The sequence below is a fragment of the Eumetopias jubatus genome, unplaced genomic scaffold, assembly GCF_037043125.1.
Source record: "Eumetopias jubatus isolate StellerSeaLion01/CBP00866 unplaced genomic scaffold, mEumJub1_p1.0 scaffold_11, whole genome shotgun sequence".
Classification (NCBI taxonomy): Eukaryota; Metazoa; Chordata; class Mammalia; order Carnivora; family Otariidae; genus Eumetopias; species Eumetopias jubatus.
In genome coordinates this window covers 57,050,758-57,077,905 of record NW_028274817.1, presented here as the reverse complement: position 1 = coordinate 57,077,905, position 27,148 = coordinate 57,050,758, and the positions used below count along the sequence as shown (strand labels likewise).

At 36.8% G+C, this 27,148-nt stretch overlaps 1 pseudogene; it reads left to right on the top strand.

Moving 5' to 3' along the window:
- The window catches only part of LOC148163066 (uncharacterized), a 150,053-nt pseudogene that overhangs the window by 122,245 nt on the left and 660 nt on the right, over nucleotides 1–27,148 (top strand).

The following is a 27,148-nucleotide window of genomic DNA, read 5'->3' as shown; positions in this document are numbered from 1 at the left end:
CTAATGTCAGTGCTTTTCTTGCCTTCCTTTGTAGCTTCACCTCTCAATAACACTACTGGCTAAAAGCTAGTAAGTGCATACTGTGTGCCATGCACAGTGCTAAATGTTTTTATGTTGTGTTGCCATTTCACAGATGAGGAAACTTAAACACGGATAAGTTACTTCTCCAATGTCATAGTCCTAAATAGCTGAGCAAGGCTTTGAATTCAGATCTGACTCTAAAGTCAATGCTCTTAACTACTGAGTTAATTTCCTGGCTCTCATAACAAATTACCACAAATTGGGTGACTTAAAATAATAGATATTTATTCTCTCACAGGTCTGGAATACAAAACCCTGAATTTTAAGTGTTGGCATGGTTTCTCTTCCCTTCAGAGATTCTAGAGAATTCATTCCTTACCTCTTTCAGCTTCTGATGGCTTTGGTATTCCTTGGCTTGTAGCTATAGGACTCTAATCTTTGCCTCCATATTCACATCTCTTACTCTGTGTGTGTGTGTGTGTGTGTGTGTGTGTGTGTGTGTGTCTCCTCTTCTGTCTCTATCTTAACAGACAAGCAAGATCATTAACTTAATCACATCTTTTGTCATGCAAAGAATGTTTGTAGATTCCAGGGATTAGGTTGTGAACATATCTTTTGGGAGGTCACCATTCAGCCCACTACAACTACTATAATATACTTTTTCTTATTCAGTTTCTTTTGTTCTCAGACATTAACATTTTAGCAGACATTGTTAATTTCATAAGCAGTATTCTCTGCATCTTTGCTAAGAGAATCCCAGTTTTGTTTGGGACATCTAAGTTGTCTCTGTTTTTTCCAGTCTCCCTTACAGCCAGTTCTGGCCAATATGATTAAAGTAGAACTATGATAGGGATAGGATCCTGGGAAAGTTTTTGCATTCCTGATAAGAGGAGATGGACTTCTCTGTTCCTTTTACTGTATCCAGCAATTCTATTTGTAAGTATTTATCCAAGAGAAAAGAAAACTTATGTTCACACAAAATCCTTTATATGAGTAGAAACTTTATTTGTAGCAACCAAAAACAAGGGGGGGGGGAGGTAAATGTCCTTCAACTGGTGAATGAATAAACTGTGATACATCTATATGATGTAATACTGTTCATCAGTAAAAAGGAATGAGCTACTGATACATTCAACAACCTGGATGGATCTCTGAAGAATTATGCTGAGTGAAAAAAGCCAATCCCAAAAGTTTCCATACTGTATGATTCCATTTTTGAAATGCATACATTTTAGAAATAGATGGAAGATTAGTGATTGTCAGGAGTTGGGTTGCAGGAGGTGGGAGAGAGTTTACTGTGATTATAAAAGAACAAAATGAATCCTTGTGGTGATGTAATTGTTCTGTAACTTGACTGTAGTAGTGGATTAAAGAACTTACACATATGATAATATTGCACAGAACTAAATTCACACACACATATACACACACAAGTACAAATAAAACTGGGGAAATCTGAATAAGATCAGTGAATTGTATTAATGTCAATATCCTGGTTGCTATATTGTACTAGTTTTGTAAGATGTTACCATTGGGGGAAATTGGGTAAAGGGTACATAGGATATTTCTGTATTATGTCTTATAACTGCATGTAGATCTACACTATCTGAATTAAATTTCCAATTAAAAATTCAGTATCATTATGGTGTATTTATAGAATGCTAAGGGATAAAATAAGAGGAACCACCTAAATCTGCCTTGGATGTAAGGAAGGGGGAAGATCTTGTATTGAAAAAGATACCTTGAAGAATGAGTAGGAGTACTCCAAGTAGATGGTAAGAGATATAGGGGATATTCCAGGACTAGCAAGCAAAGAAATCTGAGGGAGCATGCTGGATTGATGGAACTATGAGTAATTCAGGTATGGCTGAAACATAAAAAGCATATGTAGAAGATACCTCTTTTCCCAAAATGTTTACCTTTGATAGTAGTCAACAAGGATCTCTGGTATGCAACACTATAATAAGGAGAAACAAAAGCGAACTCCAGAATTCCTTGTTCTCTAGGGGTTAGGAGGGAGCCACCCCCTCTTCCCCTGGTCTCCACTTTTTCATTATATGAATGGGGAATTGACCTCATATTTCTCTGTGCTCCTTGCAGGATTCTTATCTCTCTCTCCCTCACACATAACACTCACAGCCTCACAACTATTATCTGCTTTGAGATCATTAGGATAATATCATTATGCCCTTTATCTCTGTTCACTTCAGTCACATAAGTTGTCTAGAAATCCCAAATCCCTAGACTCTAATCTGCTTACAACTACGCACATTCTCCTTTTTACCCTTTCCCCTACCCCTCCCAACCTCCTGGATTTCTTCTACAATGTTTAGTGGAACTTACAGTTCCTCACCAGAAAAACTCCATACCTTCAACTTCTTTTCTGAAAATTTCTTTCACTTTCTTTATCTAGGGACTCTAACTGCTTCACCTAAAGTCGTATCAAGTGGCAGCTGTTTTCTTTTCCATACTCATCAAATCAATGGTCCTGGTGTGGGTTAAATGTCTTATTTACACCTCATTGCCACTTCCAGACCATTTACTTTATCTCTTCCCTAAAGACTCCATAGCTTTGAATTTCAAGTTATTTGCTCATTCATTTATATAATCATATATTGATCACCCTACTATATGTCAGGTATTATTCTAAGACCTCAGGATACAGTGAAAAAAATAGATAAAAATCTCTGCCCACATGGAGTTTATATTTTATTACCCATCCTTAATGAAATTATACCACTCATTCCTTGAAGAGCTTGGTTTCTGGCCCACTAATTGTCATATAATTTTAATGATTTCAATATTTATATTAATGAATTTTCCAATTCCTTGGCTTCTCATTTCCTTGATCTCCTCTCTTCCAGGGATAGTGTCCCTCACTCCCCTTCAACCACTTATTCTCCTAATCTTTCTCTAGCCCTAGTCATTACCTTCTCCATAATCTCAATTTTTAAACTTTCCACTATTTGATCAACGCCTCCTTTCTCTCCAGCACACTTCTTTTTAACAATTTGCAACCTCTACAGAATATACACTCCTTGACCCTATCAGATTTTCACTGTTCCTCATCATTCTTATGCTTTAACTTCCTCCATTATCTAATTCAAATTTGATGCTTCATCTTTATAATCACTCCCTTGCATATACCCTTAATATTTTTGCTCTTTTATTGCTTGTATTCATCTGCCAAAACCCAATCCTTGTTAAATTCAGTTTTTCATCTAGTCTTACCTGCATTCATGCAGCCAAAGATTGCTTGAAAAAAGCACACAAACACACCTACTGGTATTACTTCATATTCATGACCATGGAATTCATCTGTGCTCTTAATACTACCTGGCAGTCATACAAAATAAGTTTCCTTCAATAATTTTCCCACTCTCTTAGATGTCTATTTCATAACTTCTCTTCCTCAAATCTCCAATATCTCCTCTCCCTCCGCACTCTAGCTGGTTACTTTCCTTACCTTATTTCACTGAGAAAATTGAAGCAATCAAAATAAAACTTCCAACTGTATGTGAGTGTGACCTTATCAGAAGTGAGGGGAAGTTTCTCATTTTGGAAATATTCTAGCTAATTCTAACAACCCTTAATAAATTAATTGATCTAAACAAAAACCATCAATGTTACTAACATCTTTACAAGAGAGACAACTGGACATTATGTGCCTCCTAATAGAAGTATACAATCCCATCTATGAAGTAGTCTTGTAAAAACTTGAACCCAAATCTCATTAAGTGTCTAGAAGAGAAATTACAGAGAACAGAAGAATATGTAAAACGTCACCATGAGGATGCAAGCAGAAACATCTAGACTATAGGAAATTCTATCAGACAAATAATTCAGTTTTTTTAACAAAGTGGAGAAAATAGATGGAAAGAGAATCTATAAATTAAAAGTGCCTAAGACACATATTGATCAATTGCAATGCATGGACCTTATTTGGATATCTTATTTCAAAAAAAATTGCTAAAAAGCAATTGTGAATTAAGGATAAGGAATGATAATAAGGTGATATTAAGGAATTATTATTAATCTCTTAAGTGTGGTAATGTGGTTATATTTTTTAAAGAGCCATCTTTTAGAGACATATAATGAAGTAAGTATTGTTGTAATATGTATGTAATAATGTGACATATGGGATTCCTTCAAAATAATCTGAGGAAAGAAGAAAGTGTAGGTGGGGCTATAAGAAAAATGTTAGGTCATGAAGAGATAATTGTTAAAGCTCAGTGATGGCAACATGGAGGTTCATTATCTCGTTTTCTTTACTTTTGCGTATGTTTGAACTTTCCCATTATAAAGCACATTTTAAAAGAGATTTTCCACAAGCAATTGGATGAGAGCTTCCTACTGACCCACCTGCAACAGTGCACACATATTCTGTTTCTCTCTTGCCATTGTCCATGCTCTATGGTAAGGGAGACCCTTTCTGCATTAGGACCCATCCACTCTCACTTATGAACTGGAGGGGATTATGCTAAGTGAAATAAGTCAAGCAGAGAAAGACAATTATCATATGGTTTCATTTATATGTAGAACATAAGGAATAAAACGAAGGATGATAGGGGAAGGAAGGGAAAACTGAAGGGGGAGAAATCAGAGAGGAAGACAAACCATGAGAGACTATGAACCCTGGGAAAGAAACAGGGTTTCAGAGGGAGGGGGTGGGAGGATGGGGTAGCCGGGTTATGGGTATTAAGGAGGGCACGTGTTGTGATGAGCACTGGGTGTTATACGCAACTAATGAATCATTGAACACTACATCAAAAACTAATGATGTACTGTATGGTGGCTAACTTAACATAATAAAATTAGCCAAGTAAAGTGTGGATTTTAGGGGAAAAGTTCAGGATAGAAATATAAAATTTAGAGATGATCAAGAAAGGGTGAAAGATACAAAAGAGAAGGACTAAACTCTAGCGAAGTGAATTGTTTAGAGACCAGAAAAGTGAGAATAGACTAGCAAAGGAGACTGAGAAGGAGAGAACGGTAAGAAAGGAGGAAAATCAGCAGAGTATGTTATTTGGGGAGTCACCATGAACTTGACAGGTCTACAACTGAACTCACTAAAAACATGTTTCCTTTCTATAGATTTCCCCATTTCAATTGATAGCAACTCCATCTTTCCAGTTATTCAGAATGAAAACTTTGGGGTCATCCTTTTTTGTTGTTGTTGTTCATTCTTGGCTTCTCTCTTTGTCTCTGCCTCACATCCAATCTATCAGTGAAATATATTAGGTCTACCTAAAAAAGTGTATCTAGAATTAGACAATTTCTCACCACCCACTCTTCCCATCAGGGTCAAAACCATTATTTCTCATCTGAATTATTGTCATTACTTCCTAAATGGTTTCCTTACTTCACCCTTTACACTGCTATACTTTACTCTCAACACAGCAGACAGGATGATTCTTTAATAAAAATTATGTCAAATCATGCCACTTCCATAGTCAAAATCTTCCATTAAGTATCCATTTCCTTCAGACAAAAATAAAAAGTTATTATAATGATAAAAAACCCATGATCTGAACAAATTTTATCTCTCTGATTCCAACCACACTAGCTTCCTTGTTATTCAGAGATACACTAGCCAAATTCTTGTCTCAGGACCTTTATATTTGCTCTTGCCTTACTTGGAATGTTTTTCTCCCAGGTATCCATCTAGCTCACTCTCTCATCTCTTTCAGGTGTTTGCTTAAATAATATATGCTCAGTAAGGTTTTTCCTGAACACCATATTTCAAATTGCAAGCCATCCCACAAACTGTCATCTTTCTTCCCTACTACATCACTGTCTAGCATACTACTCATTTTACTTATTCATTTGTTTAACTTTTGTCCCCCTCTCTCCTCAATGAAAGTGATATGAAGTCATGTTTTTTTTTTCTTTTTTGTTCACTGATGTATCTCAGTTCCTAGAACAGTGTCTGGCATTAGAAGGTACTACATAGACATTTTAAAATTAATCAGAGAAAAAATCTAGAGAGTTAGGCTGGCATTAAATCACACTAGCAGGGTTGACATATTCATTAATTACAACAGTCACCATGCCTAGGACACCATGATACCTTTAAAGATCATGAAAATGTTTTAACTTTATTCTAAAATCAGAAGAAAAAAAGGAATATAATAATAATGGGGGCACCGGGGTGGCTCAGTTGGTTAAGTGTTAAACTCTTGATCTGAGCTCAGGTCATGATCTCAAGGTTATGGGATCAAGCCCCACATCCGGTTCCATGTTCCACATGGAGTCTGCTTAAGATTCTCTCTCTCCCTCTGTCTTTCTTCTTGCTCGCACTCTCTCTAAATACATACATAAATACAAATCTTTAAAAAATTAATAATGAATATGTAATATTAGTCTGTATACTAATGCAGTTACAAAATGTAATTTTTCACATATTCTTATGAAAGAATGCAAATATACCTAGGGCCCATGAAAGTCAGGATGTACTCTTACATACTAGGTTTGACAGGCCTAATTAAGGAATTGAATTTTATCTTTTAGAATAAAGAGGAACTAGCAAAGGATATAAGAGAATAGCAGAATGATTAGATTTTCATTTTTAAAAGATCTCTTTGTGGACATGAAAAGGATAGACTGAAGGAAGGGGCAGAACCAGTTAAGAGACCTGTTAGGAAACTATAACAATGATCCAGGTAAGAGATGATAACCGGCTGAAATACAGTACAGGCCCTGGGGATGAAGAATACAAAATATATTTAGAATGTAGAATCAATAGGATTTTCAATGACTTCTCATTGTAAATAAAATAAAACCCAAACTCATTACAAGACCCTGAATAATTGGGCTTTGCATGCCTTCAACTTCATCTTGCTCTACTCTCCCCCTCACCTACCATGGTCCAGTCACATTTAATTTCTTAAATGCATAAATATTTTTCTGGGTTCAGGACCTTTGCTTATGCTTGTTCTCTGTGCGCTGCTCTTTCCCTAACTCTTCTTCTGACTGAAATTTTCTCAAACTTTAGGTCTCAGTTTATCATGTCCTCAGAGAGGCTTTATGTAAGCACTCACAACTTTTCCTTCATGGCACTTCCCATGGTTTGCTTATTTGCTTTATTTATTATCTATAGACCTTAACTAGAATGGAAGCTCCAAGAAATGGAGACACATTAGACAAATGTCTGGCACATGGTAGGCACTCAAAGAATTTGAATGAATGAATGACTTGATGACATTTGGTTTGTTTCCAGTTTTGGACTATTTCAAATAATGACTCTTTGAGTGAAAAGGAGAGACCAAAAGGGACAAAGACAAAAAAGGAACAGGGAAAACCTCCAGAAACAATGATAAAACAAGTAATAAAATGGCATTAAACACATATCTATCAATAATTACTCTAATGTAAATGGACTAAAAGCTCCAAACAAAAGATAGGGTTTCAGAATGGTTAAAATTAAAAAAAAAAAAGGACCCATCTATATGCTACCTATCAGAGACTCATTTTAGACCTAAAAACACCTGCAGATTGAAAGTGAGGGGATGGAGGAACATTTCTCATGCAAATGAATGTCAAAAGAATGCCAAACTAACAGTACTTATATCAGACAATAGATTTTAAACCAAAGACTGTAACAAGAGATGAAGAAGGGCACTATATCATAATAAAGGGGACAATCCAACAAGAAGATCTAACAATTGTAAATATTTATGCCCTCAACTTAGGATCACCCCAAATCTATAAAACAATTAATAGCAAACATAAAGGAACTCATTGATAATAATACAATAGTAGAGGACTTTAACACCTCATTCACATCAATGGACAGATCATTAAAATAGAAAATCAACAAGGAAACAATGGTTTTGAATGACCCTCTGTACCGGATGGATTTAACAGATACATTCAGAACATTCTATCCTAAAACAGCAGAACACACATTCTTTTCAAGTGCACATGGGACATTCTCCAGAAAAGATGACATACTAGATCACAAATCAGGCTTCAACAAGTACAAAAAAGTTAAGATCATACCATGCATGTTTTCTAACCACAATGCTATGAATCTTGAAATCAACCACGAGAAAAAATTTGGAAAGACCACAAACACATGGAGGTTAAACAACATGCTATTAGACAATGAATGGGTTAACAAACAAATGAAAGAGGAAATAAAAAAAAATACAAGGAAATAAATGAAAATTAAAACATGATGGTCCAAAACCCTTGGGATGCAGCAGAAGTGGTCCTAACAGGGAAGTATGTAGCAATACGGACCTACCTCAAGAAGCAAGAAAAATCTTAAATAAACCACTAAGCTTATACCTAATGAAGCCTACAGCCAGCAGAAGGAGGGAAATAATAAAGATTGGAGTAGAAATAAATGATATAGAAACTAAAATAAAACAACAACAACAATAACAGAACAGATCAATGAAACCAAAAGCTGGTTCTTTGGAAAAATTAACAAAATTGATACAACTATGGCCAGATTTATTAAAAATAAATGAGAAAGACCCAAATAAATAAAATCACATGGGTGGCTTAACTGGTTAGGAGTCCAACTCTTGATTTCGGCTCAGGTCATAATCTCAGGGTCATGATGAGATCAAGCCCTGCATCAGGCTCCATGCTCAGAGGGGAGTCTGTTTGAGAGTCTCTCCCTCTGCCCCTCTCTCCTGTTCATGCATGCTCTCTCTCTCTAAAATAAGAAAAGTCACAAACAAGAGAGGAAAATAACAATCAACACAACAGAAATACAAATAATTATAAAAGAATATTATGAAAAACTATATGCCAACAAATTATACAACCTGGAATAAATGGATAAATTCCTAGAAACAAATAATGCTGCTACAAAAGTTCTTGTACATGTTTGTTGTTGTTTTGTGTTTATGTATGCATTTCTGATAGGGATATACCTAGGAGAGGAATTCTAGGTATCACGTATGCCTATGCTCAGCTTTAGTAGATGCTGCCAAAGTGTTTTCCAAAGTGGTTGTAACATTACAGAAAATAGTACTTTAATGCCACAAGTTACCTAAATTTTACTTGGTTTGAAGTGAGATTGGTTCCTATTATAGGAATTCAGGAAATAACAGGAGTATTTCAATGGTGTGCTCGAGCCATATATATAGGGTTGACCCTTGAACAACATGGGGGTGAGGGTCACCAAGGCCCATGCAGTCAAAAATCCACACATAACTTTTGACTCCCCAAAAACTTAATAGCCTTCTCTTGGCCAGAAGTCTTACCAGTAACCAGTTGATTAATACATATTTTGTAAGTTATATGTTTTATATACTGTATCCTTGGTATAATATAAGCTAAAGAAAAGAAAATGTAATTAAGAAAATCATAAGGAAGAGAAATACATTTACGGTACTGTACTGTAAAAAATCTGCATATAAGTGGACCTGAGAAGTTCAAACCTGTGTTGTTCAAGGGTCAAATGTACTGCCCCACTAAAGCCAATTGTATTCATTTCCTTCCAAAGCTGCATTCAATGATGTCACAAGAGAAAGGACCCAAATAAATAAAATCATGAATGAAAGAGGAGAGATCACAACCAACACAGAAGAAATACAGACAATTATAAGAATATCATATGGTCAACTATATGCCAACCAATTGGGTAATCTAGAAGAAATGGATGGATTCCTACAGATGTACAAACTACCAAAACAGAAACAGAAAGAAAGAGAAAACCTGATCAGACCCATAACCAGCAAGCAAATTGAAGCAGCAATCAAAAATCTCCCAACAAACAAGAGTCCAGGGCTGGATGGCTTCCCAGGGGAATTCTACCAAACACTGAAAGAAGAATTAATACCTATTCTTCTGAAACTGTTTCAAAAAATAAAAATGGAAAGAAAACTTCCAACCACTATGAGGCCAGCATTACCTAGATCCTGAAACCAGACAAAGACCCTTCGAAAAAGGGGAATTACAAACCAATATCCCTGATTAACATGGATTCCAAAATTCTCACCAAGATACTACCCAACAGGATCCAATTGTACATTAAAAGGATTATTCACTGTGACCAAGTGGGATTTCTTCCTGAGCTGCAAGGGTGGTCCAACATATAGATATCAATAATTGTGATGCACTACATTAATAAAAGAAAGGACAAGAACCATATCATTCTTTCAAGAGATGCAGAAAAAGCATTTGACAAAGTACAGCATCCTTTCTTGATCAAAACTCTTCACAGTATAGAGATAGAGGGAACATGTCTCAATATCATTAAAGCCATATACTAAAAGCCCACAGTGAAAATCATTCTCAATGGGGAAAAACTGAGAGCTTTCCCCCTAAGGTCAGGAACATGACAGGGATGTCCACTCTTGCCACTGTGGTTCAAATTAGTACCAGAAGTCCTAGGCTTAGCAATCAGACAACAAAAAGAAATAAAATACATCCAAGTCAGAAAAGCAGAAGTCAAACTCTCATTCTTTGCAGATGACATGATACTTTATGTGGAAAACCCAAAAGACTCCACCCCAAAACTACTAGAATTCATACAGGAATTCAGCAATGTGGCAGGATACAAAATCAATGCACAGAAATCAGTTGCATTTCTATACACTAACAATGAGAGAGAAGAAAGAGAAATTAAGGAATCAATCCCATTTACAATTGTACCCCAAACCAAAAGATACCTAGGAATAAACTTAACCAAAGAGGGAAAGGATCTGTACTCAGAAAACTATAGAAAACTTATGAAAGAAATTGAGGAAAAAAAAAACAAAACAAAAAAACTGGAAAAAACTTCCATTCTCATGAATTAGAAGAACAAATATTGTTAAAATGTCTATGCTACCTAGGGCAATCAATACATTTAATGCAATCCCTATCAAAATACCATCAAATTCTTTCACAGAGGTGGAACAAATAATCCTAAAGTTTGTACGGAATGAGAAAAAGTCCTGAATAGCCAGAGGAATATTGAAAAAGAAAAGCAAAGCTGGTCGCATCACAATGCCATACTTCAAGCTGTAGTACAAAGCTGTAATCATCAAGACACTATGGTACTGGCACAAAAACAGACACAGAGATCAATGGAACAGAATAGAGAACCCAGAAATGGACCTTCAAGTCTTTGGTCAATTAATCTTCGACAAAGCAGGAAAAAATATCCAATAGAAAAAAGACAATCTCTTCAACACATGGTTTTGGAAAATTGGACAGTCACATGCAGAAGAATGAACCTGAACCATTTTCTTACATCATACACAATAATAGACTCAAAATGGATGAACGACCTAAATGTGAGACAAGAATACGTCAAATTCCTAGAGTAGAACAGAGGCAGCAACCTCTGTGCCTTCAGTCCCAGCAACCTCTGGCTAGACAGATCTCCAAAGGCAAGGGAAACAAAGGCAAAAAGGAGCTCTTGGGACTTCATCAAGATAAAAAGCTTTTTTTTTATGTTATGTTAATCACCATACATCACATCATTAGTTTTTGACATTGTGTTCCGTGATTCATTGCGTATAACACCCAATGCTCCATGCAGAACGTGCCTTCATTAATACCCATCACCAGGTTAACCCATCCTCCAACCCCCCTCCCCTCTAGAACCCTCAATTTGTTTTTCAGAATCCATAGTCTCTCATGGTTCATCTCCCTGTCCGATATCTCTGCCTTCATTTTTCCCCTCCTGCTATTTTCTTCTTCTTCTTTTTTTTAACATATAATGTATTATTTGTTTCAGAAGTACAGATCTGTGATTCAAAAGTCTTGCACAATTCACAGGGCTCACCATAGCAGATACCCTCCCCAAAGTCTATCACCCAGCAACCCCTACCCACCCACCCGCCACCACTCCAGCAACGCTCAGTTTGTTTCCTGAAATTAAGAATTCCTCATATCACTTAGGTCATATGATCCATGTCTTTCTCTGACTGAGTTATTTCACTCAGCATAACACCCTCCAGTTCCATCCACATCATTCCAAATGGCAAGATTTCATTCCTTTTGATAGCCACATAATATTCCACTGCATATATATACCACTTCTTCTTTATCCATTTATCTGTCGCTGGACATCTTGGCTCTTTCCACAGTTTGGTTATTGTGGACATCGCTGCTATAAATATCAGGGTGCACTTACCCCTTCGGATCCCTACATTTGTATCTTTGGGGTAAATACCCAGTAGTGCAATTGTTGGATCATATGGTAGCTTTATTTTCAACTTTTTGAGGAATCTCCATACTGTTTTCCAGAGTGGCTGCACCAGCTTGCATTCCCACCAACAGTGTAGGAGGGTTCCCCTTTCTCCACATCCCCGCCAATATCTGTCATTTCCTGACTTGTTAATTTTAGCCATTCTGACTGGTGTGAGGTGATATCTCATTGAGGTTTGGATTTGGATTTCCCAGATGCCAAGCAATTTTGAGCACTTTTTCATGTGTCTGTTGGCCATTTGGATGTCTTCTTTGGAAAAATGTTCATGTCTTCTGCCCATTTCTTGATTGGATCATTTGTTCTATGGGTGTTGAGTTTTAGAAGTTCTTTATAGATTTTGGACACTAGTCCTTTATCTGATATGTCATTTGCAAATATCTTCTCCCATTCTGTCAGTTGGCTTTTGGTTTTATGGACTGTTTCTTTTGCTGTGCAAAAGCTTTTTATCATGATGAGGTCCCAATAGTTCATTTTTGCCCTTGCTTCCCTTGCCTTTGGCAATGTTTCTAGGAAGAAGTTGCTGCATCTGAGGTCAAAGAGGATGCTGCCTGTGTTCTCCTTTAGGATTTTGATGGACTCCTGTCTCACATGTAGGTCTTTCAACCATTTGGAGTCTATTTTTGTGTGTGGTGTAAGGAAATCGTCCAGTTTCATTCTTTTGCATGTGGCTGTCCAATTTTCCCAACACCATTTGTTGAAGAGACTGTCTTTTCCATTGGACATTCTTTCCTGCTTTGTCGAAGGTTAGTTGACCATAGAGTTGAGGGTCCATTTCTAGGCTCTCTATTCTGTTCCATTGATCTATGTGTCTGTTTTTGTGCTAGTACTGTACTGTCTTAATGATGACAACTTTGTAATAGAGCTTGAAGTCTGGAAATGTGATGCTGCCAGCTTTGCTTTTCTTTTTCAACATTCCTTTGGCTATTTGGGGTCTTTTCTGGTTCCAAACAAATTTTAGGAATATTTGTTCCATTTCTTTGAAAAGAGTGGACGGTATTTTGATGGGGATTGCACTGAATGTGTAGATTGCTCTAGGTAGCATTGACATCTTCACAATATTTGTTCTTCTAATCCATGAGCATGGAATGTTTTTCCATTTCTTTGTCTCTTCCTCAATTTCTTTCATGAGTATTTTATAGTTTTCTGAGTACAGATCCTTTGCTTCTTTGGTTACATTTATTCCTAGGTATCTTCTGGTTTTGGGTGCATTTGTAAATGGGATCGACTCCTTAATTCCTGTTTCTTCTGTCTTGTTCGTGTATAGGCATGCCACTGATTTCTGTGCATTGATTTTATATCCTGCCACTTTACGGAATTCCTGTATGAGTTCTAGCAATTTTGGGGTGGAGGCTTTTGGGTTTTCCACATAAAGTATCATATTGCCTGCAAACAGTGAGAGTTTGACTTCTTTGCCAATTTGGATGCCTTTTATTTCTTTTTGTTGTCTGATTGCTGTGGCTAGGACTTCTAACACTATGTTGAATAGCAGTGGTGATAGTGGACATCCCTGCCGCGTTCCTGACCTTAGGGGGAAAGCTCACAGTTTTTCCCCATTGAGAATGATATTCGCTCTGGGTTTTTCATAGTTGGCTTTTATGATATTGAGGTATGTACCCTCTATCTATATACTCTGAAGAGTTTTGATCAAGAAAGGATGCTGTCCTTTGACAAATGCTTTTTCTGCATCTATTGAGAGGATCATATAGTTCTTGTTCTTTCTTTTATCAATGTATTGTATCACATTGATTGATTTGGTGATGTTGAACTAACCTTGCAGCCCAACGATAAATCCCACTTGGTCGTGGTGAATAATCCTTGTAATGTACTGTTGGATTCTATTGGCTAGTATTTTGGTGAGAATTTTTGCATCCATGTTCATCAAGGATATTGGTCTATAATTCTCCTTTTTGATGGGGTCTTTCTTTGGTTTGGAGATCAAGGTAATGGTGGCCTCATAAATTGATTTTGGAAGTTTTCCTTCCATTTCTATTTTTTGGAACAGTTTAGGAAGAATAGGTGTTAATTCTTCTTTAAATGTTTGGTAGAAATCCCCTGGGAAGCCATCTGGCCCTGGGCTTTAGTTTTTGGGAGATTTTTGATTCTTGCTTCAATTTCCTTCGTGTTTATAGGTCTGTTCAGGTTTTCTATTTCTTCCTGGTTCAGTTTTGGTAGTTGATACATCTGTAGGAATGCATCCATTTCTTCCAGATTATCTAATATGCTGGCATAAAGTTGCTCATAATATGTTCTTATAATTGTTTTTGTTTCTTTTGTGTTGGTTCTGAGCTCTCCTCTTTCATTCATCATTTAATTTGTTTGGGTCCCTTCTCTTTTCTTTTTGAGAAGTTTGGCCTTGGGTTTATCAATCTTGTGAATTCTTTCAAAGAACCAGCTCCTAGTTTCGTTGATCTATTCTACTGTTCTTTTGGTTTCTATTTTATTGATTTCTGCTCTGATCTTTATTATTTCTCTTCTCCTGCTGGGTTTAGGCTTTATTTGCTGTTCTTTCTCCAGCTCCTTTAGGTGTAGGGTTAGGTTGTGTATTTGAGACCTTTCTTGTTTCTTTAGAAAGGCTTGTATTGCTATATACTTTCCTCTCAGGACTGCCTTTGCTGTATCCCAAAGATTTTGAACAGTTGTGTTTTCATTTTCATTGGTTTCCATGATTTTTTTTTAATTCTTCTTTAATTTCCTGGTTGACCCATTCATTCCTTAGTAGGATGCTGTTTAGCCTCCATGTATTTGAGTTCTTTCCAACTTTCCTCTTGTGACTGAGTTCTAGTTTCAAAGTATTGTGGTCGGAAAATATGCAGGGAATGATCCCAATCTTTGGTACCAGTTGACACCTGATTTGTGACCTAGGATGTGATCTATTCTGGAGAATGTTCCATGGGCACTAGAGAAGAATGTGTATTCTGTTGCTTTGGGATGGAATGCTCTGAATATGTCTGTGAAGTCCATTTGATCCAGAGTGTCATTGACAGTGTTTATTTCCTTGTTGATCTTTTGCTTAGATGATCTGTCCATTTCAGTGGAGGGGGGGAGTTAAAGTCCCCCACTATTATTGTACTGTTGTTGATGTGTTTCTTTGCTTTGTTATTAATTGGATTATATAAGCGGCTGCTCCCATGTTAGGGTCATAGATACTTACAATTGTTAGATCTTTTTGTTGGATAGACCCTTTAAGTCGGATATAGTGTCCTTCCTCATCTCTTATTACCGTCTTTGGTTTAAAATCTAATTTGTCCGATATAAGGATTGCTATCCCAGCTTTCTTTTGGTGTCCATTAGCATGGTAAATGGTTTTCCACTCCTTCACTTTCCATCTGGGAGTGTCTTTGGGTCTAAAATGAGTCTCTTGCAGACAGCATATCAATGGGTCTTGTTTTTTTATCCAATCTGATATCTGTGTCTTTTCATTGGGGCATTTAGCTCATTTACATTCAGTGTAACTATGGAAAGATATGAATTTAGTGCCATTTTATTGCCTGTAAGGTGACTATTACTGTATGTTGTCTGTGTTCCTTTCTGGTCTATGTTGCTCTTAGGCTCTCTCTTTGCTTAGAGGACTCCTTTCAATATTTCTTGTAGGGCTGGTTTCATGTTTGCAAATTCCTTTATGTTTTGTTTGTTCTGCAAGCTTTTTATCTCTCCTTCTCTTTTCAATGAGAGCCTAGCTGGATATAGTATTCTTGGCTGCATATATTTGTCATTTAGTGCTCTGAATATATCATGCCAGTCCTTTCTGGGCTGCCAGGTCTCTGTGGATATGCCTGTTGCCAATCTAATGTTTCTACATTATAGGTTACAGATCTCTTCTCCCGAGATCCTTTCAGGATTTTCTCTTTGTCTCTGAGACTCGTAAGTTTTACTCTTATATGTCAGAGTGTTGACCTATTTTTATTGATTTTGAAAGGGGTTCTCTGTGCCTCCTGTATTTTGATGCTTGTTTCTTTCCTTGCATTAGGGAAGTTCTCTGCTATAATTTGCTCCAATATACCTTCTGCCCCTCTCTCTCTATCTTCTTCTTCTGGGGTTCCAATTATTTTAATGTTGTTTAGTCTTATGGTATCGCTTATCCTCGAATTCTGCCCTTGTGATCCAGTAGTTGTTTATCTCTCTTTTTCTCAGCTTCTTTATTCTCCATCATTTAGTCTTCTATATCACTAATTCTCTCTTCTGCCTCATTTATCCTAGCAGTTAGAGCCTCCATTTTGGATTGCACTTCATTAGTAACCTTTTCATTTCCACTTGGTTAGATTTTAGTTCTTTTATTTTCCCAGAAAGGGTTTCTCTAACTTCCATGCTTTTTTCAAGCCCAGCTAGTATCTTCAAATCATCATTCTGAACCCGAGTTCCAATATCTTACTACTGTCCATATTGATTAGGTCCCTGGCAGTCGGTACTGCCTCTTGTTCTTTTTGTTGAGTTGATTTTTTTCTGTCTTGTCATTTTATCCAGAGGAGAATAAATGAATGAGAGAACAAAATGCTCAGGGTAACAAAATCACCAGAAAATAGACACTAAACAAATCAGAAAAGACCTGAAACTGGAGGAAAAGAGAGGGGAAAAAAAAGAAAAAGGAAAATAAAAGAAAAAGAAAAAGATAAAAACAAACAAAACAAAACAAAAAAACAGAATATGATCAAATATGATCAGGGTGGTGCATAGATCAGTGCCACACACTAGATTTTGGCCATATTTTGGTCTGTTAGAAGAAAATGCCTCCCAAAATTTTAAAGAAAGAAAAACTTGTATATGTACAAAAAGAAGGGTTAATACGATGAAGGGGTGGAATATGATTGTAAAGATGAAAATTATAAAAGATTTTATAAAAGGAATGGATAAGATAAGAAGTTGTTTGAAAAAAGAAAGAAGAGGATTAAAAAAAAGGGAGAGAATGTGATCAGGCAGGAGACTAGAAAAAAGCCATACACTAGAGATTTAGGGTATATTTTGATCTGTTATAAGAAACTGTATCTCAAAATTTTTAAGGGAGAACAACTTATATATATTATACCAAAAATAAGGGTAACTACTATGAAGGGACAGATTATGACTCTAAAAATGAAAAATAAAAAATATTTTTTAAAAAAAGGATTGATAAGATGTGGTTGAAAAAGGAAAAATTAAAAATTAAAAAAAAAAGGCAGTTAAAAAAATTAACTTTTAAAGTCTAAAGAATCATGGTAAAAAAAGCCATGATTTCTATGTGCAGTATTCCCCTAGCTCTGCAGTTCTGCCATTCTCATTGATTGTTAAACTTGGTCTTGGCTGGCTGTTCTTGCTGGTCTTCTTGGGGAGGGCCCTGTTGCCGTGGTTCCCAAATGTCTTTGCCGGAGGCAGAATTGGCCCGCCCTTGTGGGTCCAGGCTAAGTAATCTGCTCGGTTTTGCTCTCGGGAGCTTTTGTTCCTTGCAAGCTTTCCATACAGCTTTGGAGGACAGAGTGAAAATGGCGGCCTCCCAATCTCCAACCCGGAGGAGCCAAGAACTTGCGGGCCCCACTCCTCAGTGAGCCCCCAGAGAAAAGCAGTCAATCACTCCTGCCTCCCCAGTCTCCAGCCGCACTCCATGCTCGCCCAGCCTGTGACCGAGCATTTCTATCTCTGGCACACGACCCCGTGTGTAGTCTCCAAACCAGCAGATCCCTGTGGTGTGCTCCCACGCCACTCCTCCTGGGGGAGGAATGTGAGTCTCCCCAGAGCCTCCACGTGTTGGGTCCCTGCTTGAAGAGCAGTGCCCCAACTGTACTGCGGATTTTGGTTTATGTCAACCCCGATTTGAGAGCCCACTCCTCGGCTCCATCTCTGCAGCCAGCTTCCCTGCTCTGACACCTGGGAGCTTTGCCGCACTCAGGCACCCCCGGTCTTCCTGTGACCCCAATGGTCCTGAGACCACACTGTCCCAGAGAGGGTTCCACCCCCCGCTTAGCCACTGGAGCGACATCTCTCAGCAGAGCAGACTTTTAAAAGTTACGATTTTGTGTTCTGCTGCTCCATCATTTGCTAGAAGTGGCCAACGGAGACCCCCTCCCCTGCCGTGTACCCTCCCGAATATCGCCTCGGATTCACTTCTCCGCATGTCCTACCTTCCATCAAGTGTTCGCTTTTCTGTTCAGAGAGTTGTTGCTATTCTTTTCTTCGATCTCCTGTTGAGTTCATAGGTGTTCAGAATGGTTTGATCCCTATCCACCTGAATTCCTGGGACCAGACGAAATTTAGGTCTCCTACTCCTCCTCCATCTTGCTCTGCCCTACAGTCAAGATAAAAAGCTTTTGCATAGCAAAGTTAATAGTCAACAAAACCAAAAGACACCCGACGGAATGGGAGAAGATATTTGCAAATGTCTCATCAGATAATGGGCTAGTATCCAAAATGCATAAAGAACTTATTAAACTCAACACCCAAAGAACAAATAATCCAATCAAGAATTGGGCAGAAGACATGAACAGACATTTCTTCAAAGAAGACATACGAACGGCCAAAGACACATGAAAAAATGCTCAACATCTCTTGGCATTAGGGAAATACAAATCAAAACCACAATGAAATACCACCTCACACTGGTCAGAATGGCTAAGATTAACAAGTCAGGAAGGGAAAGATGTTGGCTAGGATGTGGAGAAAAGGGAACCCTCTTACACTGTTGGTGGGAATGCAAGGTGGTGTAGCCAGTCTGAAAAACAGTAGGGAAGTTCCTCAAAAAGTTGAAAATAGAGCTATCCTATGACCCAGCAATTGCACTACTGGGTATTTATCCCAAAGATACAAATGCAGTGATCCAAAGGGGCACTGGCACCCCAATGTTTATAGCAGCAATATCCACAAAGGCAAACTATGGAAGGAGCCCACATGTCCGTGGACACATGGATGGATAAAGAAGATGTGGTATATAAAGTCGATGGAATACTACTAAACCATCAAAAAAATGAAATCTTGCCATTTACAATGACATGAATGGAACTGGAAGGTATTATGCTAAGTGACATAAGTTAGTCAGAGAAAGACAACTATCATATGACCTCACTTATATGTGGAATTTAAGAAACAAAATAGAGGATGTTAAAGGAAGAGAGGAAAGATAAATCAAGACAAAATCAGAGAGGGAGACAAATCATAAGTGACTCTTAATCATAGGAAACAAACAGGGTTGCTGGAGGCGAGTGGGGAGATGGGACAACTGGGTGATAGACATTAAGGAGGGCATGTGATGTAATGAGCACTGTGTATTATATAAGACTGATGAATCACTGACCTCTACCTCAGAAACCAATAATACATTATATGCTAATTAATTGAATTTAAATTGAAAAAATGAAAAAAATGATTCTCCCTCTCCCTCTGCCCCTCCCCCACTCTCTCTCTTTAAAAAAGATTAATAGAATAGCTAATATTTATTGAATTTTTACTATGTACCCAGCATTGGACTTTGTTTATAAGGAATCCTCTTTTAATTTTTACATCAATTCTCACAACCTTATGAAGTAAAATTCCCTTTAAATCCCTATTTTACAAATATAGAAACTGAAGCACAGAGTTTCTAAATTTTGCCTATAGTCCCTAAAGTGGCTGGTAGTCCATGTGTGTTCACTCCTTTCTTGGCTTAAATATTAGATCTTCATAAGCATGTCAGTTCCATGAGGACAGAGACTATCTTGTCACATCTCTAATGCCAGTGTCTAGAAGTGCCTGGTACTAAATCTTTATTGAATAAATAGGTGAACAAAAGAGTGAATGACTGCTTGACTGAATGAATGACTAACACTAGACCTCTGTGCCTCAGGTCTCTAAAGCCTTAATTTATTAATTCAAGAGTTGTCTCTAGTCATTATATTCACTTTTTCTCATCCAATCTATCTTGAACTCAACCTATCTAGGCTTTTATCCCCACTATTTTCCAAAGAGATGTTGGTCAAGATCACAAAAAATTTTCATATTACCAAATCCAATTATTAGCTGTTATTACACTCAAACTGTCAAGAGTATTTGATACAATTGAGCATTCCTTGCATTTTTGGTAAAATGTTTTTTAAAAAATTATTTTTGAATAAATTTAAAACAGTTGAAAATGTTTACTTTGAACCTTCTAGGTAAGATAGAGTAAACACATGCTTCATTCTATCTCCTACTGAACTAAGTATAAAACCAGGATAAACTTCATGGAAAGCTGAGAACTGTGAAAAGTAAATGTCAGCAAGAGGGTCAGGGAAGAAAACCAAAATTCAATGTACCACTAAACCAGTAGTTAACTTAGCCCCCTTTCCCCCTCCATTATTCCCTGAACTGAATATAACTTGAAACCCAAAAGTGAGTAGTGGGATTGCAGGGATAGAGAGACATGATGTATCCACTAGTTCTGGCTAGAAGAGAGGAAAAGAGATTTTCTAGAGCTCAAGAGAGTAAGGGAAAACACCATTTTTTTCTCTCTCATTCTTCTCCATTCAATTGACCTAACCAAGTCAAGTGTCTATTAAAGCAAAAATATCAACATACTCCTTAGGATATAAACAAGATCCAGAGTATCAATGTATTGCTCAAAATGTACAGGACACAAACCAAATTATTCAGGACATGAAGATCCATGAAAAAATCTTAATTTACATGGGAAAAGATAATCAACAGATGCTAGTGATGAGATGACAAAGATGTTGGAATTATCTAATAAGGAATTTAAAGTAGCTATGACAAAAAAAATGCTCAAATAAGTAATCATGCTCATTTGTTTTGTTTCTTAAATTCCACATATGAATGAAATCATATGGTATTTGTCTCTGACTGGCTTTTTTGCTTAGCATTACACTCTCTAGCTCCAACCATTTCATTTCAAATGGCAAGATTTCAGTCTTTTTTATGGCTGAATAATATTCTGTTCTATAGATACATATACATCTTCTTTACCCATTCATCTATTAATGGACACTTGGGCTGCTTCCAAAATTTGGCTATTGTAAATGATGCTGCTATAAACATAGGGGTGTATGTATCCCTTTGAATTAGTGTTTTTGTTGTTTTGGGGTAAATACCCAGTAGTGTGATCACTGGATGGCAGGGTAGTTCTATTTTTAACTGTTTGAGGAACTTCTGTACTATTTTCTAGAATGGCTACACCAGTTTCCATTCCCACCAATAGTGCAAAAGTGTTCCCTTTTCTCCACATCCTCATCAACATTTGTTTCTTATATTTATTTTAGCCATTCTGACAAGTGTGAGATTATAGAACACACCAGGACAGAGAACAAACAGGTGGTACAAAGGGGAGGTGGGGGGATGGGTTAAATAGGTGATGGGGATTAAGGAGTGCACTTGTGGTGAGCACTGGGTGATGTCTGGGATTGTTGAATCACTATATTGTACACCTGAAACTAATATAACACTGTATGTTAACTCTACTGGAATTAAAATAAAAAATAAGCAATCATGAACACTACTGAATCAAATATTAAAATAAAGTATCAGCAAAGAAATAGAATATATAAAGCAGAACCAAATGGAAATTTTAGAACTTGACAATATAATAACCAAAAATTCTAAAACCCATAAGACCTCACTTTCTGGATTCAACAGCAGAATAAAGATGACAGAAGTTGGTGAACTTTAAATTAGACCAGTAGAAATTATTCAATCTGAACAGCAAAAAGAAAGATTGAAAAAATGAACAAAGCCTCAGGAGACTGGGGGACAACAAAATGTCTCAACTTTATATAATCAAAGTCTCAGAAGGACTGGAAGATTATGGTGCTGAAAGAGTATTCAAAGAAATAATGGTTGAAAATGTCCCAAATTTGGCAAATTATCTGACATAAATATACAAATAAAAAGAAGCTGAATGGATTCCAAACAGTAAATCCAAAGAAATCCAAGCCCAGATACATTACAATCAAACTGCTTAATACTAAAGACAACAATTGGAAACCAAAATTTAAAAAGTATATATTTACAGTAATTCAAAAAAATGAAATACTTAGGTATGAATACAACAAACCTGAATGCTAAGAACTGCAAAATGCTGATGAAATTACCCATGAAGACCCAAATAAATGGACATACTGTGTATATATATATTAGAAGAATTGAAATAGTAAAAATCAATTTTCCTCAGAGATCAATGGATTCACACAATATCAATCAAAACATCAGCACAATTTTTTATAGATATATACAAGGTGATACTAAAAGGAACAAGAATAGCTTGTACAGTTTTGAAAAAAAACTGGAAGAATTACACTACCCAATATTAGGACTTATTAAAAAGCTAAAGTAATCAAGCCAGTGTGGTGAAGGGATAGATACATATTGATCTATGGAACCTGATAAATAGGACAGATATAGAACCACATGAATATGGCCATTTGATTTTTTACAAAGGTGCAAAATCTCACTGAAGAAAGGATAGTCTTTTTGATAAATGTTGTTGGAACCTCTAGTCACTGATATGCATAAAAATGTGCCACAACCTTAATCTCACACTTTATACAAAGATTAACTCAAAACAGATCTTAGCTGTAAATGTGAAGCCTAAAAAAATAAAACTTTTAGAAAAAAATAGAACATGTTTGTGAGCTGAAAGTAGGGAAAGATTTCTTAAAATCCATACTAAATCACAATCTATTTAAGAAAAAAATCGATAAATTAGACTTTACCAGAATTAAAAACTTTTGCTCTGCTGTATATATAGTATGCTAAATAGTGTAGTATATATACTATGAAGAAAAAGAGTAGACCAGGTGACAATGTGTAGAAAATACCTACTAATACCATACCTGATAAAGGACTTGCTCCACTATACATACTTTTAAAGCTCTAAAACTTAACAATAAGGAAACAACTAAATTAAAAGATGGGCAAAGAACCTAGACAGACACTTCACCAAAGAGGTTATAGCAAATAAGCACACAAAAAGATGTTTAACATCATTAGCTATCAGACAAATGCAAATTAACACCACAATGTGATATCAGTACACATCTATTAGATCAGCTAAAGTAAAAAATAGTTATAATACTAAATGCTGGTCAGGAGACGGAGAAACTGATTAGAGGGTTCAGATGATGACAGCTCAAACTCCTTTACAATTTTTCTATCAGTCTTTCATTTTATGTTTCACCCACCTATGATCATTGTCTGGACCTGTTACTTCATTAAAGGTTGTAAAATGGTGATTTTCTACATTTATTCTACAGCTATTAATTTTATTTCTTCTGAAGGAAGAACTTCCTTTCTTCAAGCTAGGGCTATTTGGTTGACCAGAAATAGTTTGTTCAAGAAAAGCAGAATTAAAATACTGAGTTCTTTTTCCTTTAATTGTTCATTGTCAGAGTAAGAAATTGATATCTTATTTACTTCGTATGGTATCCAGTGAGGTTTTTCACTGGAAGTGAGGGGGATCTCTATTAATCTCTCTCTATATTCTTAATAATCTCATGATTTTTATATAGTCCATGTGTTTCAATTACTTCTAGTTAGTATTATTTTTTTGATGCTTTTGTGTACTTTTAACATGCTTCCGTTAGTCTGCTGGTTTTGCTCACTGACACAATTTAATACAATTTATCTTATTTATTTCCTCTCTCAAACCTGGAATTAGCTATTTTCCCCTCTCCCCCAAGAAGTCCTGATACTTTTTATGTAGAATAGCATTTAGAGAACTTTTGTGCATCACTTTTTTTTTAATTACAGAAGAAAATTTGTACTCTCAATGTTGATTTAAATTACTTTTATTACACTGCTACTTAAACAACAATGGAACTATGTATAAATAAATGCCTTGGGCTTATGGTGTTTATATAATTATAAAACCAAAACAATAAACAATAAAACTAATAAATTAACAGCATTAAAGTTAGGCATTATATTGTTTTGCTGAAACTAAATTACAGTTCACAACATGAATATGGCTCCACAATGGCATATTGAGTGCAGCTTGTCTGGTATGCTATGGGATGACTCATTTCTCACCACTTTATTCTAACTACCACGAAACTGTATTATGTACAGCACACCTGGTATAGGACCATATAATTTACAAAGTCTGACTCCATTTCAAATCAACCACAAACAATTAAAGTGGTACTATCTGGTGTCAATGTGCTTGAAAATACAAACACAAATATGAGTGTTGATAATGTATGGCAGGGTTCAGTTATAAGGTGGTCTTCTAGATGACCCAGAATATGCTCATGTTAATTTATTTTAGACTATTTCCTTTGGGAGATGGTCAAGTTACAGTTAAAGAAAGATGGCTGAGTTTTCATAGAAGAGGTTGAGATTAAAGGGAATATAGCTGACAACAAACTGTGATTCCAGAGACATATGAGGATGAATAGACCGCAATATGTGACATCTAAATGTACCACAGCAAAACAGTATTAGTTGGCCAAGATTACTGGGTGAAGTAGAAGGAGTGAAGTGAGCAAGCTACAAAACAAAGAAAGCTACAAATTAAAAAGAGTTTATAGCACCTAATTAATATTATTGGTCTTTTTTTAAAAAAAAGATTTTATTTATTTATTTGACAGAGAGAGAGACAGAGAAAGAGGGAACACAAGCAGGGGGAGTGGGAGAGGGAGAAGCAGGCTTCCCGCCCAGCAGGGAGCCGGATGCAGGGCTTGATCCCAGGGTCCTGGGATCATGACCTGAGCCGAAGGCAGACACCTAACGAGTGAGCCATCCAGGTGCCCCAGTAGTATTGGTCTTGGTGCTAATATGAAACTGCAAAAAGGCTGAAGCATGGATATAGAAACACTTATTATTTAAAATAATAGCACAGCCATCCTTAACATAGAATTCAATTTACTCCTCTAAATAAATACTAACCAAATATCTAAAAGACATATGCTGGATGGTCTTTCACATTGTTGCCCACCTGGAATTCCCACAAGTCTCTTTCTGTCCTCGTCTGGGTGTCATCTTTGACTTCTAGTGGGAGTTGACAGAAATGTTTAAGCAGGAGAGGGAGATAATCAATTTTCTTTGTTTTGTTATGCAAATGACTCTGTGGTGGTGTAGACTATACTGTAAAAGTTATCAAGTAAAGAGATACATGTAGCAGAGAAATGAATCAGGAGGCTGTTCCACAGTCCCATTTGTTGAGAACCACAACTAAATTGAAAATGGAGTGGGGAGGCTTGATTTGAGATATTTTTCACATTTGGTGATTTCTGATTTCATGATTTGTTGAGAAAATGAATACAAAGTAACTAGTTAGTAAGGTATTGCATAATCCAGGTAAGAAGGGATGTGAACCTGAACAAATTAATGATATTAGGAATGAGAAAAAAAAAAAGATGAGGACACCTGCTTTTGGCTCAGGTCATAATCTTGGGGTCCTGCGTTGGAGTCCGCATCCAGCTCCCTGCTCATCAGGGAGCCTGCTTCTCCCTCTCCCTCTGCCTGCTGCTCCCCCTGCTTGTACTCTCTGTCTCTCAAATAAATAAATAAAATCTTTTTCTTAAAAAAAGGATGAATTCCATAGATATTAAGGAAGTAGAATTCTCAGGACATTTTGATGGCTCAGATGATTCAAGAAAGAGGAAGGAGCAAGGATGATCTTCAGGTTTTAAAAATTGTCTACCACAATTTTTCACGAAGGTGATTGACCTTAAAAACCCCACATCTTTCTTAGCTTTCTTCCATCAGTGTCCCATTGGAATTGTCTCTGGGAGAAGACATTTCAAGTAGTATGTGCCAGAGCAGCCAATAGAGAAACACATCACATACAGGGCTACTCATAAAAATACCTTCTTCATTTAGGAGGGAAAATAAAAGTGTAACACCTACAGGGGTTGGCAAACTATGGCCCACAGGTCAAATATGGAGCACTGCCTATATTTTTAATGGTCTGTGACTAAGAATGGTGTTGACATTTTTAATAGGGAAAATAATTCAAAGAAAAATAATTTTTCATGACACATTAAAATGATATAAAATTCAAGTGTCAGTGTCCACATATAAAAGTTCTACTGGAACACAGCCATGCTCATTTGTGTACATACTATGTATACAAGCAGTCTATGGCTGCTTTGGGGCTACAACTACAGACTTGAATATTTATATCAGACCTATAGCCCTCAAAGCCTAAAACATTTACTACCTAGTCCTGTACAGAGAAAGTCGCTGACTCCTGGTCTACTATAAGCCAGGTACTGTGCTGGGGCTTTCACATCATTGTCTCCTTTAATTTTGTCAAATCCTTTAGTGGTATAGTAGGCTACAGGGAACTGGAGAAATTAGCTAATTGAGAACAATAACATGTTTTATTTGTAAAATATTCCAATCGTTTAGGCAAAGGTAATGAGTCACCTTCATTTATTTATTTTTTTTAGGATCGTGTCCTTTCCCTGCTTTAACACTGCTATTCAACCCAAATGCTTATTTTCAGTAAGTACTAAAGCTAAATTTTCAGATTATAAAGCCCTTCGCATCTCATCTCTCTTTTCCCCACCCAACACCTCTGAATTTCTCACTGTTCTCCCATTTTGTGCAGACACAAGCTGAAAGTGACACACTGAAGAGATATTTCGAGTTCATTTCCTTTAGGTTCCTTGTCCACCTTTCGTTCTATGCCTTTCTTCTTTCTTCTTTACTTTCTTCATCGAATTGTCTACCATTATGAAATATAAAAGGAATTTAAAGGACGGAGGTAGGGAAACTGCAAAACACACACAGGGTTTTTAGTAGGGAGACATACCTCTTACCGCTCTGGACGGCCTAATTGGTCAAATCCTCGAGAGTAGGGCCGATTTTTTTTTTAATGTCTTCCAACATGTATTAAAGGTTCAGTGAATTGCCATTCAGTCATTGATTTTCCCCCCTCCCCCTCTTCCTCTCCCTTGGGAAACCTGGAAAACAAAATCTTCCCACGGAAACTCCTCAGGGGCGCCCCAAGATCCAAAGCGTCTTTACTTGGGCTCGCCCGCGCTGCGCCCTCCCCCGCCACCCACCACCCACCACCCACCACCCACCACCCAC